Raw genomic sequence first — 14,377 nt, 5'->3', positions numbered from 1 at the left:
GTGTTTGATTTGATGTTGTGACGTATTAAGTGTTGATGTGTCGTGACTTCGATGCTGAGGTAAAAACAGTATATCTGTATAACACCATGATTATACAATTGGTGGTTGAAATATCTGAGTTCGCGTCAGGAGGTGAAATAAACAGAACTGGTTCGGTGCTGAGGTGCAGAGTTTCTTCCAAGCATCTCTTCGGGGGGGGCTTAGCCCCCCCCCCCCCCGAAAAAGATCTACCCCCCCGAACGAAATATATATAATTTATATAGAAAATATATACTTTTAACAGTGTCCGCCCCCCGAAGAAAGTCTACCGCCCCCCCCCCAAAGTTTAAAGTGCCCCCCCCCCCCCCGGAGAAAAAAGTCTGGAAGAAACACTTTTGAGGTTTCTACCCCAAGGTTTCTTTCTGTCGTCTCTTAGTTGGGGGGGGGGGGGATAACACCCCTCCCATTGAAACAAATATACCATCCCACTGCACCCGAACCAAATATAAAAAAATAAATATATATAATTTATTTATCCCCCAACCCCCAAAAATTTACCCCCCTCCCCCACCCACCCTTTAAAAAAAAGTTTTTTTTAGGTCTCCCAACCACTCCCTCGGAAAAAAAAAGTCTGAAAGAAACGCTGTTCAAGCCACGGGTTAATTTATTTCAGGTTTTGAGGTTTTGATGTTATCCAGAGTTAGACATCACTGTCATACACGACAGCAGTCCAATGATACTACGAGTAGCATGAGATATCTGAAAACATTACACTAGGTTGGTTGTCACCCCAGTGCGGTATATCATGGTGTCACTCCCTTTCCCGCAAAGTATAGGCTATATATATATATATATATATATATATATATATATATATATATATATATATATATATATATATGAACAGTTGCAATTGGTGTCACCTGCCTAAATGGTGTCACCCGGTGCGGTCTGCATCCCCCTCCCCGCCTGGCGACGCCTCTGTATTACACTGGTATGTATTATAACCCATACATCAAGTTCACTCTTGTGAACAGAAAACACAAATCAAATTCAAACCTAGAAGTAAAGTCAACCAAAAGGCAGTGTTTTATTTTTGAAATAATTGTTTCTATCGCGATTTGTAATGTCCCATAACAGCCTATTTATTTATACATATTTAATGTAATTTGAAAATTGAAATTTTAGAAATATACGTATATTTTTAACACTACTAATGTAATAAATCAAATAAATCAACAACAACTGTACTTACGGGAGGCAACACTTGAAAACACGGACAACAATGGATAATGTGGGGAAGTTGTTATGTTTAGCTTGCTTAGAATGATAGGCAATAGCCCAAAAACTATGGTCATTAAGCCAAATAACATCCCGATGATAGCAAAGGCATCACAGGCTTTAATGTTGGCTGTAAGGACAGAGAATTTTGTATTGACTCTCTAATTGCATTTAAATCTAATATAGGCTGTAAGGTCATATAATGTTGTGTTAATTGACTGGGTAACTATAACACCTTATATAGGCTGTAATGAAAGATAAAGTTGTGTAATTGGCTAGCTAACTACATCTAATATATGCTTAATAACACATGATGTTGTGTTAATACTGGAAATCTACATCATCAAATTTTCATTATTTACAAATTAACCGTAGCCTGGATAATGTTTTGTGAAAAATGATATCTACATGAAGCGTGAGTAGGCAGTTGTTGAGAATAGTATCTTGAATAAATGGAACACAAGTATTATGTGTCAACTGGTTATGCGCCATTGAGGTCATTGAGTCAGATTTCTACGTGCTTTTATTTTTTTGGATTTGCTTCCATAGCCTTTATCCAAACAAAATCAAACTACAAGGCTAACGAGCCTCATCTGCCCGAGGGTTCGAACTCGAGACTTTTCGGTTTAGCAAAAGATTGTGTATGAGAGTGGCCTCCCCTTGGAAGTGTTGTGAAAAGAAGTGTGTGTTTTCGGTTTAGCAAAGGATTGTGTGTGAGAGTGGCCTCCCCTTTGAAGTGGTGTGCAAGCATGAAAAGAAGTGTGTGAACGGTAGTGTGTAAGCAGTGTGGTGTAGCGTCAACTCAGTGTAGCTAGTCGTCAGTTTTTTTTTCGTGTCAATGTTCACTGTTTCTCTTGTACTGTAGTTGTTGGAAATTATACTTGACTTGCAATTTCACTGTGTGGATTCTGTTTTTATTAGCGTTACACCTTGCCCCAAACGAGCCAAAAATAATTGGAAAGCTGAATGTAACAATGTATTTTTAAAATGTTCGTTTGGACGACTTTTTACACAGGCAGCACTGCAGAGGCGTAGCGACCTTTTCAAGGCGCCCGGGGACAAACTTTCGATTTGCAACCCCCCCGCCCCTCAAACTTTCGATTTGCACCCCCCCCCCCTCAAACGTTTGATTTCCACCCACCTCAAACTTACTTTTTCCAACCCATTTAGGCGCCCCTAAGGTTGGCGCCCGGGGACATATTTCCCCCCCTGCCCCCCCCCCCCCCCCCCATCGCTACGCCTCTTCAGCACAGTTGTCTTTTTAAATTTCTAATAAAACAAAACTACTATGGGAACCTATGACACCAGATACCATGTACTCTCTACATTTGAAATCTTAAAAACAAAATGTTTCATTATACGCTATCTTACTCTGGATTGCCTATGCCGCATTTTTAAAACTGATTTTATTTTCTATGAATTAAGTAGAATTATTACTACGATATCATTGGTTGTGGTTGTTGAAAAAAAAATTAACTGCACCAATTTGTTATTATACACAAGTTTAACCAAATAAGTCTCGTGTTGGTAGGATGCTACACATAAAGGCCTATACATTAATGTTATAGATGCAAAATAAACAAAATAAACACAATTCAAGGCTTTGTAATTTAAATTTAAACACTAAACCTTGAAACATAATATTTTTGCTCGTGTAACTTATCAACGCCTACTAATTAATTAATTAGATCAAATATAGATTAAAATTACACTGGTATAAAAATTCTCCCAAAAATCGGTTTTTGGGGGTCGGCGTGGTCGAGTCGGTAAAGCTCATGGTTGCTAAACCGAAAAGTCAAGAGTTCGATCCCTCGGGCAGATGAGCCTCGTTAGCTGGGGACAGCCACTCTTCTAGGAGAGACAACTCCCAAATCAAACAACTGCTGCCTTGTAGTTTGTTCTTGGTTGGACAAAGGCTATGGAAGCAAATCCAAAAAGAAAAGCAGGCTGAAATCGGAGTCAATGGCCTCAATGGCGCATAACCAGTTGACACGTATCCTTAATTGTGATGGAAGCATGGTCGAGTCGGCAAAGCTCATGGTTGATAAATTCGAAAAAAGTTTCCTCGAGTTCAAACCCTCTGGCAGATAAGGCTCGATCCCTCCCAACACTAAAAATTAAGAACGAAGATGAAGATATCTTTACTATTTGAATGGACAACGTACCGGCTTTACCATTCCCTATCGGACTACATTCCCCATCAGCACAGCTCTCCCAGAGTCCCTTGTTGAACTTAACACGACCCAGCACCGGAACATCTAGAACCGTCCACACGGGAGTGGCCAGGCCGACTATGTGTAGCACGTTACCGATGCCTGCTATCACCATGGCAACCACGAAGAGAACTGTTATTTTATAGGCCATGTTTACCTGTGAAGAAAAAAAAAAGAAAATAAGAACAAAGTCATCGATAATCAAACTTGAAGTTGGTAGTATTTGTAATTATATGTAATTGCGGGAATTATAGCTAATGGTTAATGAAATTATAATCAAACAACATATTGTTTTAGTCAGAGGCATAGCGAAGGGGAAGGGGGGGGGGGGGGGCGGGGGTTGCGGACCGCACCGGGTGACACCATTTAGGGGGGTGACACCAAGGCAAAAAATAGTAAAATATATAGAGAAAAATTTGAGGGGGGGGGTCTGCAAATCGAAAGTTTGAGGGGGGGGGGGTGCAAATCGAAAGTTCGTGGGGAGGGTGCAAATCGAAAATGGAAAGTTTGTCCCCGGGAAGAGTCGCTACGCCTCTGGGGAGGGGGTGACACCATTAAGTGCCGCACCGGGTGATACCCGACCTCGCTACGCCACTGGTTTTAGTAAGGATGTTGTATAATTTTAGAAGTTAATGTATACGCTGTACTCTAATGGTGACCGGAGAGATGCACAACGGAAAATTTGCGCATTAAAAAGTGAGCAAGGGTATTTTTATTTTCTTAAATCGAGCCCATTATCACTGATATTTATCGTCAGGAATTTAGCTCTACATATTTTGCTAAAACTACAATTTACATTAATTTTCTAAATGTTTTCCAATTTTTATTATGTTGCTTCTCGAATAGGATGTAAAAGTGGAGTTGGTCACAAAAGAGGAGTAAGTTTTGGTGTGTTGAGGTTGGGATTTAGAGAGAGTTTTTACTATGAGTAAATGAAAATTAAAAAAAATTAAATCTAAATTTTTAAACCAAATTGACATTTGGTCACAAAAGATAAACAGTAAGCATCTCATAGTACAACGATGTGTCTCGATTTGGGTCATCGATTTTCTTTAATGTGAACGGTCATATAAGTAAGCTTCCTAAATTGGTCTATTATTACGTGGTTTTTTTTTAAAGAAACTTCTATTTATAAAGTCAAACTACCAACAATTATTCCAATGCCAATTTTGATACTTTATTTAATTAGAGAGAATTATTTTTTCTTTCATCAAATCAACATAACCAGTTGAAACACGAGACACGACATTACACACAGAACAACCTAACTGCGTGGGTAAAAGTCAGGTATGGTTCTAGCAATATCTCATATTATGATTATTGAATTTAAAATACACATATTTATAATTGTTCCTTACCTTTAATAAAACTAGCGATAAAGAAAATGTATCTGAATGCAAATCCAATGAAATATCAATCACATAACTATCTTCATAAATATGTTAATTCATGTTTGTAACGATAGTATCACCAACCATAAACCAATTAAATTAGAATAAGTAGACCGTGAAATATATTCAAATAATATTTTTATGTGTATACACTTTAATACGTTATTATATACACATAATATGCTTTTAAAATTATAGATTAGCATATATGCACACAAAAACATTTCTAAAATCTAAATTACTACATGAAATTATACATATTTTAGCTTACTGTGTTAACCTTATTTAAAGTTAACAAAATGTTAACGCTGAGACGAATAAGCTACATGAAAAATGTATACATCATTTGAAACGTATTTCGACACAAGTACACTCAGACTTACAGCAAGCCAAATAATGCGCACCAGATCTTCCTTCACAGCTTCGCTTCACTGAACACGTATGTGTATGTGTGTCACCTTTGGGTCAGGTGACACAGTGCACGTGTAGTCATGTGACAAGCTCAGTGCAAACAGGGCGTGCATTGCCAGGAGTTATTGACAGGCGGTCATGACGGTGTTAGAATTAGGTCGAGGTACACAAAGCAGCATGTCGATTGCTATTTTTATAATTTTTTTAAGCAAGATGAAAGTAGATTTATTTGCTATTTTAACAGTTTTACACTGAAATAAGACTTGACTAAAGTTAGCAGAACAACGATTTTCTTTAAACGTCATAACGAACGCTAATATTTTTTAAATTTAAAAAAAAAATGTCAAAATACTATCGTATTCTTTAAAAGAAAGTCTTTCGACCACTATATAACATGTTGGTAATCTGTCGAATCTGTGCGTTCACTTGTTACAAATAACCTAGGTATGTGAAGGGATGAAGTAAAAAAAAAATTAAAGTTCCCTTTTCAAACAAGACGGTCTATAGGGCAATTGAAGTAGAGTTCACTTGTTTCTGTGACCTCGGCATATGAAGAGATAGTGTGGCCAGCACTATACTTAGCCGCCTTTACTTTCCCTAACGTGAGTCGGGTATGAATCAGAGATGAGTGTTGACTCATGCACGTCGAGATCAATATAAGAGAGCTATTGTTGTTTTAAGATTAGTCATATGCCGTTATAATTTTACACATTAATATATCAAACATTCGACACTTACCTGAAGGTACAAGTAATTTTGTTTACCTTTTTAAAAAAAATAATTTTAATAAATAAGTATATCAACCATTAGACACTTACCTACAGGTAAAAGTAATTCCTCAACTTTTTTTCTGCGTTAAATAATTTTATTAAATAAGTATATCAAGCATTAGACACTTACCTAAAAATAATTAGATTCATTCGGGTGCCGTCATGTCATTTCGTAATCTCCAAGACATTGCGTAACTACTACGGGCATTGATTCTTTCAAAAAAAATTGGGCTAAAAAACGCCAAGCTTTTTAGTTTGAATAGCCGGTGAGTGCCAAGTTGTTTTTTTTTCTTTTAGAATGTTTACTTTAGCTTGCGGGGTGTGTTTGATAAGTAGACAGATGTGTTGAAAAGAAACTGGTTATAGAATGTTATTTAAATGTGTTTTGGGGAGTGGTATTATAATGTATTGGAATTGTTGTTGAAATAAGTGCTGTGTTTTTTGGGTTTTTTTAAAAAGTGTATTGCTCATAAAATGTAACTGAAAATTATTTTACAATGTGAATTGATATCATATTAATATGCACATAATTGTTTTGATTATTACTATGTACCACAGTAACAAGTAAACTATCTTATCTTGTGTATGTACTAAACGAATATATCGACTATATGTAATGTCGAAGATAGTAGTTATAATCTTTAGAAAAATATTTGGCAAAATGCAAGGAATAATTACTTTGTCTCTTTTAATGTACACTAATATTAATTGACACAATACAAACATACCTTCATTAGAAAATTATCTGCCGCTGGGATTCGAACTAAAGAAACTCACTTGTCGACAGTGTTTCTTCCAGACTTTTTTCTCCGGGGGGGCACTTGAAATCTTCGGGGGGGCGGTAAACTTTCTTCGGGGGGGCGGACACTGTTAAAAGTATATATTTTCTATATAAATTATATAAATTTCATTTCGTTCGGGGGGGCGGTAAAAAATTTTCGAGGGGGCTTTGCCCCCCCGAAGAGATGCCTGGAAGAAACTCTGCTTGTCGAGTCCATGGCGTTGCAGCCTGCACCGCTACAAGACTTCCAGAGTCCCCGGCACGGCCGGTCATTTTGCCAACCCGGAGACAGAAGACCAATCAGGTGTAAGGTCATGATTATCATCTAAACCAGGGGTCTCCAAACTTTTCAGTCCGAGGGCCGCATTAACTATCACATTTCAGTTCGGGGGCCAGTTTCTTCCAGGCATGTCTTTGATTTTTCTGGGCAAAGTTCTTTAGCCATCACCAAGAAACGATTTTTCCTTGGATAAAAAAATCTCCGCGGGCCGGATGATAGGACTTCGCGGGCCGCATCCGGCCCGCGGGCCGTAGTTTGGAGACCCCTGATCTAAACAGACACAAAGAGAACTACTCTGGAAAACTCCATCCTTCGGGAATATCTAAATCAATATATTACAATTTAGGAAACAAAAATAAGCGATTTCTTCTTTTACTAAATAATTAACTGAAAAATTCCCCTAACATATATTTCTATATTAGAAAATTAATTAAGATCAGTCTTCATTTTTTAGACCTTTATCTTATTTCGGAAACGTCAAAACTTAAACGTATTATTCTAAAAATTAACTCAACAGATTACTTAAAATAACTTGAATGTGATTATTTACTGAATAAATAAATAAAAAGGAACCCCATAATGTGTCGACCCCTTCATTTTCCACCAAGATATTTCTTCTAAAAATTACTTTACGGGTATTATGAGACCCTTATATAATTTATTATTTTACTCACCAAAAGCATAAACCTTTTAATAAATAATTTTGACACAAAGAACATCAGGGACAGTTACTCTTCTGTCCCATACCTACAAAATCCGATAAGAAAACCAATTATCGGGTAAATTCCCCATAACTCAATTTGAAACTAAAAGTACCTATAGCGTTACAAAGAAACTAATCTCAAGATTCATGTTTGCCTGTGATTTTTTTTTAAAGCACGCATCAATGTGTCCCTAAGTGAATTGGTTGGGTACTCCAGAACAATGGTTCTTAACCTGGGTTCGAACGTACCCCAGGGGTTCGGTAAGTCAGTCTCAGGGTTTCAGTGGAGGCCAAGACCCACACCCGACTTATGATTCACGTTCAGATTTTGTCAGTGTGGACGATAATACTAATAAGAAGGGTTCGTTGAATAGGCATATAAACCTGGTGGGGTTCGGTACCCCAAAAAGGTTAAGAACCACTGGTCTAGCGGAATGGTAGGTGTTTTGATGGCGAGATAGACTAGACAAACATACTGGTGTGGATAACGATTCGAGCAACTTTTGTAAGATAAACATTTAGAGCTCACGACTTCATTGGGACTATTTTGTTTATGCTGTCCACTTTCAAAAAAGTTATGTGTATCGTTGATGAGTCTTTCAAATTTGTATCCGATATATACTGTTTAAACTGCCATTGCTGTTCAATGATTAATGTTTTACTGCCAATTTTGTTCGATAGGTAATGTTTACACTGCCAATGCTGTTCAATTCATAACGTTTTACTGCCAATATTGTTCGATAGGTAATGTTTTAATGCCCATATTGTTCAATATATAATGTTTTACGACCATTTTTTTACTGCCAATGTTTTTCAATATGTAATGTTTTAATGCCAATTTTATGTAACATATGTCTTACTTCCAATGTAGTTCAATAGATGTTGTACTGCCAATTTTGTTAAATACAATGTTTACTGCACAAGTTGTTTTATATGTAATATATTTTTAATGCAAATGTAGAAGTTCTGTCTTACCGCCAAAGTTGTTTTATATGTAAAGTCTATAAATTCCGTTATCAAATATTTACACTAAATAGTTGTTTTTAAAATTAAAACACAAGATACACAAAAAAAAAATATTTTTAATTTTAAAATATAATGCATAATGGTTATTAATATTAAATTTAAAAACTTTTTTTTTTAAAATAAGGCAATTCGACATTATTTAAATGCATAATAACACATTACAGTGGTATGTATAAACAACTTTCATAAACCCAGATCTTTGTAAAATAAAAATTAAGTTTGGACATTTACGTAAAATTGTCAAAAAAAAAAACGAAAGGTGTAGACAAACACATGAAAGCATAAGTTTGAACAATTATTGTTTTATAAAGTATCAGGTTCAGCATGTTGGGATTTGTGTGTAATTACTGGTTAAAGAATGGATTAACATGCTTGTGACGTCAGGCTAATCTCACACATCATCATCTTGCCTACACAATACAGGACCAGTTACTTCAAATATGTGTCCAAAAAATTAACTCCCCTTACCTAATTATTGTCCTTATGGTTATAACCACATTTTTAGAGAATTTGTTTTTTTTTTTTAATGAAATATAAATGTGTAATTCTATTTAATACTTCCACCCACTCCCCACCCCACATAGGTCATAGTCACACACACACCACTACACATATTCCCACTATCCACGTTATCATACAGTGCATGAGCTATCCCTAAAATCTAAATGCCAACTGTATTACATTTACATAGAGTGTCCCAAGGTACAGTCATGTTGAACAGATACAAGTACAGGGGTAGCAAGTGTACCACAACCAGCGATAAGCTCAGCAATGTTGCGTACTGTAGACAACTGAGGCTAAAATGGTGTCGTAACGTGTAATGGGAATTTTGTTAAGCCACTAAACACAATGCGATAAGCAAGGTGTTCGTTAGATGGATATGTGTGATATGCTAATATGTGGTTTTTTTAAATTATTAGCGTGTACTTGAGTGTGGTGTTCTGTACATGTGTGTTGTGGTACGTGTATATGTAAGGTGGTGTGTATATGTAAGGTGGTATGTAGATGTGTGTGGTGGTCTGTGTATATGTAAGGTGGTATGCAAATGTGCGTGGTGGTCTGTGTATATGTAAGGTGGTCTGTACATGTGTGTGGTGGTCTGTGTATATGTAAGGTGGTCTGTAAATGTGTGCGGTTGTCTGTGTATATATCAGGTGGTATGTAAATGTGTGCGGTGGTCTGTGTATATGTAAGGTGGTATGTAGATGTGTGTGGTGGTCTGTGTATGTCATGTGGTATGTAGATGTGTGTGGTGGTCTGTGTATAAGTTATGTATAAGTGGTCTGTACATGTGTGTAGTGAGCTATATATGTGGGTGTTGAACTGTATTTGTGTGTGGTAGTCTGTGCAACATGGGTATGGTGGTATGTGTATGTGTGTGCTGGTATCTGAATGTGTGTGGCCTGTATGTGTATGTGTGGTGGTATGTGTATGTGTGTGATGGTCTGTGAATGTGTGTGGCCTGTATGTGTATGTGTGGTGAACTGTATATGTGTGTGCTGGTATCTGAATGTGTGTGATTTGTACATGTGGGTACTGGTCTGTATATGTGTCTGGTGGTCTTTATACGTGTGTGGGGGTCAATTAATATATCTAATGGTAAGCATACATGAAAATTCCAGACACAGTTTCAGACAACAAAGCATAAAAGATATAATATGCGAACACCCATATAACAATAATTAAATGATTGATACACATTTTAAATTTAAAATGAACATTTTTACAGGAGTCATACAAAACATTAGAAAAAATTAAATACAGTGATAAGATCATTGTATATAGCTACAATAAGCGATCTTTTTTTTCTTTTAAAAATTAAAATATGAAATGCAAATACAATTATAAACATCATTTTAGTTTGTTTTTAAATGACTAGCAATAAAATAAAAGTAAGCAATGAAAAAATAGTTAACTCTATTCTATCAGTTCAACTACACTATTAAAAATACAATTGTGTAATTTTTAAAAATCATATTCTTTTTATTGCTTTTCACTTAGCTCAAAGTTGCAACTTTCTAGCAAACTTATAAAAAATAGCATTCATAGACCTATGTCTATGATTCTTATTTGAAGATTTTTGTTATCGATAAAAGGTTGTGTCTGTAGGACGGAATGTTTATAAACAATAAACAGACTCATTATTTGTTATTGGTTTCAATACATAGATTTCAAACCTTTTTTTTTTTAAATTGCACGGCCTTAAAAATGCACCATAGTTAAAAGATATAGCCAATGATCTACTTCTACCAGAAGATATACTTTTTTATAGTAATGGACAAGTTTTTTTTTTAATATATGAGATAACCCTTGGCTATGGTTAACCTTTACACATTTCTGCGTCTGCCTCCTTATAAATTGATACATGTGCTTAGGTATGACAGCTGACAGTATAAAAACAAAATATCACACGATTTAAATAACAAATATTCATTCCTAGTTTACATTTTGTTCTACTGAAACTGTAAGGTAAAAAGTAGCTTATATCGCTTATTGTCTTCATTAGTGAAATAGCATAAACAATACACACTATAAATTTAATTTAACACAACTTAAAACGAGATTTAGAACTTAGCTTGAAGTAAAAATGTATGAATAATATACCATTCCATTAACTTTAATAAAAAAAAGCAGATATTAAAAAAAAAACACAAATAAACACATTATGCTCAACAATACCAATTTAAAAAGCAATCTAGTTATGGTTTGTTAACTAGACAATGTACACCACTCTATTTTGGTTTAATGTTAGGTTTAATGATAAGTTTTATGTAAGGTTTAATGTTAGGTTTAATGTTAGGTTTAATGTTAGGTTTCATGTTAGGTTTAATGTAAGGTTTAATGTTAGGTTTAATGTTAGGTTTCATGTTGTTTAATGTAAGGTTTAATGTTAGGTTTAATGTTAGATTTAATGTTAGGTTTAATGTAAGGTTTAATGTAAGGTTTAATGTAAGGTTTCATGTTAGGTTTAATGTTAGTTTTAATGTTAGTTTTAATTTTAGGTTTAATCATAGGTTTAATGTTAGGTTTAAGGCTAGATTTAATGTTAGGTTTATTGTTAGGTTTAATGTTAGGTTTAATGCTAGATTTAATGTTAGGTTTATTGTTAGGTTTAATGTTAGGTTTAATGTAAGGTTTAATGATAGGTTTAATGTTAGGTTTATTGTTAGGTTTATTGTTAGGTTTATTGTTAGGTTTAATGTTAGGTTTAATGTAAGGTTTAATGTAAGGTTTAATGTTAGGTTTAATGTTTAAGTTTAATGTTAAGTTTACACATCTGTTTTCTTAATCTTCACTTTCAACATTTTGACATTCTGGCCTGTATTTGATCCCTCGCTGATGGGGTCTCTGGGTCTGAGGTACACACATATGGCCCCAACAAACAGCAGGCCTGACCCCACTACGGTGACGATGAATGATGCACCAATATTGTCCTCACTCTTGTGTATGCCAGCTCCCCACACAGCCACAGAGATAACCACACACAGAACTGAAACAACCAACAGATGAATATATTCAATATATATATATATATATATATATATATATATATATATATATATATATATATATATATATATTATACCATAAATATATATATATCCTATATATATATATATATATCCTATATATATATATATATATATATATATATATATATATATAAATTTAATGTAAACATGTGCCAGTTTCATGGTTCACACGTTTAAAATTTTTGTGTTTCATAAAACCACACTCTGGCATTCTTAAGAAGAGAAAATTCCGTCTTGTAATTTTGACGAATTTCAACTCCCAGACCCTCCATTTTCGTCACTAAAATTTGGATCTCACCCATTTTCTTTACCTTAAGTGTAGACCCTTAGTTCACCAAATTTGTCTGATGTGCTAAAATTGGGTGACTAAACAATTTTTTGACATAAATTTTTGCAGTATCCCAGTAACACTTACTTCAGTACGACTGCTGCTGAAACATTGCTAACAAGAAAAAAACTACTTATATTAAAAATAAACAAATTAAATAGATGTAAAAAAAAACAAAAAAAACAAAAAAACAAGCACACCACAGAAATTACATACCAGTGGAGGAACTTATAACAAGGGAGATTACTGGTAATATTGTGTAAGATTTTCTTCTTAAATACGGCACACAGGAATTGGCAAGAACGATAATCAGCGTCAAGAGGCCGTTCACAGCTCCTATTAAAGCAAAGGCTTCACACACTTCAAACAAAACTGAAATTAAAACAAATTTTTATACATTTAAACTTAAAAAATTAAACTTCTTAATAAAGTTGCATATGTATTTACGTGACAGAACACGATTAATTATATCTGACAAATATCCCTAGTGTATACCTCACGGACAAAATATCTTAGGACAAACTATATCAGGACAAACTATATCAGAACAAATTCTTTATGAAAGTTGATCTTTAGACAAAAATATCTTACTGCTAAATTTAATTAATCGAGTAATTAAAAATAAATAAATAAATAAAAGAGAATTTGGGATGATTTTAGTCAATTTTAACATATTTTAATTAATTCTCAAAGAGTATTTAAAGAGAGTTTTAAGACGTTTTCGGTTCCTTAAAATACATATTCAACTGACTATATAGTCTATAGTATAGCCCAGTGAGCCTCTATCCAACACACTCCTAGTTTGTGTGTTAGGAATATTAAAAAAAATAATTTTCTAAGCCTAAAAACGATTCATTAGCTTTAAAGTAGTAATTAAACATGAATTACTCAACATTGATTTGATTTCTGTCCGAAAATAAATGTGTGATTATCATATATGTATTTAGAATTATAAGAGTGTGACATTAGTATTTGAACAGTGAGTCTATTAAAGTATTAATTCAAAATTCAGAAGGAGCTGCCTCTCTTCATTTAGATACAGTTTCTTTCAATCCAATATCTTTGTATACGATCTCAATAAATGGACTTTCTCAACGTATAATAATGTTAAATATGTTATGATAAAATATATGTACAAACAATACTTTTTTAAAAATCTGTCAATGAAATATGTTACATACTATGTAAGTTTGATAGAAGATAATTCAGCTTCTTCTCTTCTTCTTCTTCGTTCATAATTATTAGTGTTGGGAGGGATCGAGCCTTATCTGCCAGAGGGTTTTAAACTCGAGACTTTTTTTTCGAATTTATCAACCATGAGCTTTTTGCCGACTCAACCAGGCCTCTCCATTACAATTAAGGATACGTGTCAATTGGTTATGCGCCATTGAGGCCATTGACTCCGATTTCAGCCTGCTTTTCTTTTTGGATTTGCTTCCATAGCCTTTGTCCAACCAAGAACAAACTACAAGGCAGCAGTTGTTTGATTTGGGAGTTGTCTCTCCTAGAAGAGTGGCTGTCCCCAGCTAACGAGCCTCATCTACCCGAGGATAGTTCAGCGATAAAAAACTACATACATATCAACAAGAATCATCTGCAACAACTACGTTTCAAACTACTCACTTGAAGTTTTAGCGTAAGTCACGCATGAGCCGGCAGTACAGTTCAACCACAAGCCAAT

The 14,377-nt window shown here is 34.7% G+C and overlaps 1 long non-coding RNA gene across 1 annotated transcript; it reads right to left on the bottom strand.

The window, feature by feature from the left end:
• Window positions 1-8,925: 8,925 nt before the first annotated feature.
• Window positions 8,926-14,377, bottom strand: LOC131932636 (uncharacterized). Its single transcript, XR_009384645.1, has 3 exons — window positions 14,320-14,377; window positions 12,913-13,068; window positions 8,926-12,325 (listed from the first exon to the last, which is right to left on the bottom strand). It is a non-coding gene; the product is annotated as an uncharacterized LOC131932636 (long non-coding RNA).

The sequence above is a fragment of the Physella acuta genome, unplaced genomic scaffold, assembly GCF_028476545.2.
Source record: "Physella acuta isolate Inbredline_101_S28 unplaced genomic scaffold, ASM2847654v3 ptg002238l, whole genome shotgun sequence".
NCBI lineage: Eukaryota > Metazoa > Mollusca > Gastropoda > Physidae > Physella > Physella acuta.
Note: the sequence above shows the minus strand (reverse complement) of the source record. Positions and strands in the feature narration are given on the sequence as shown.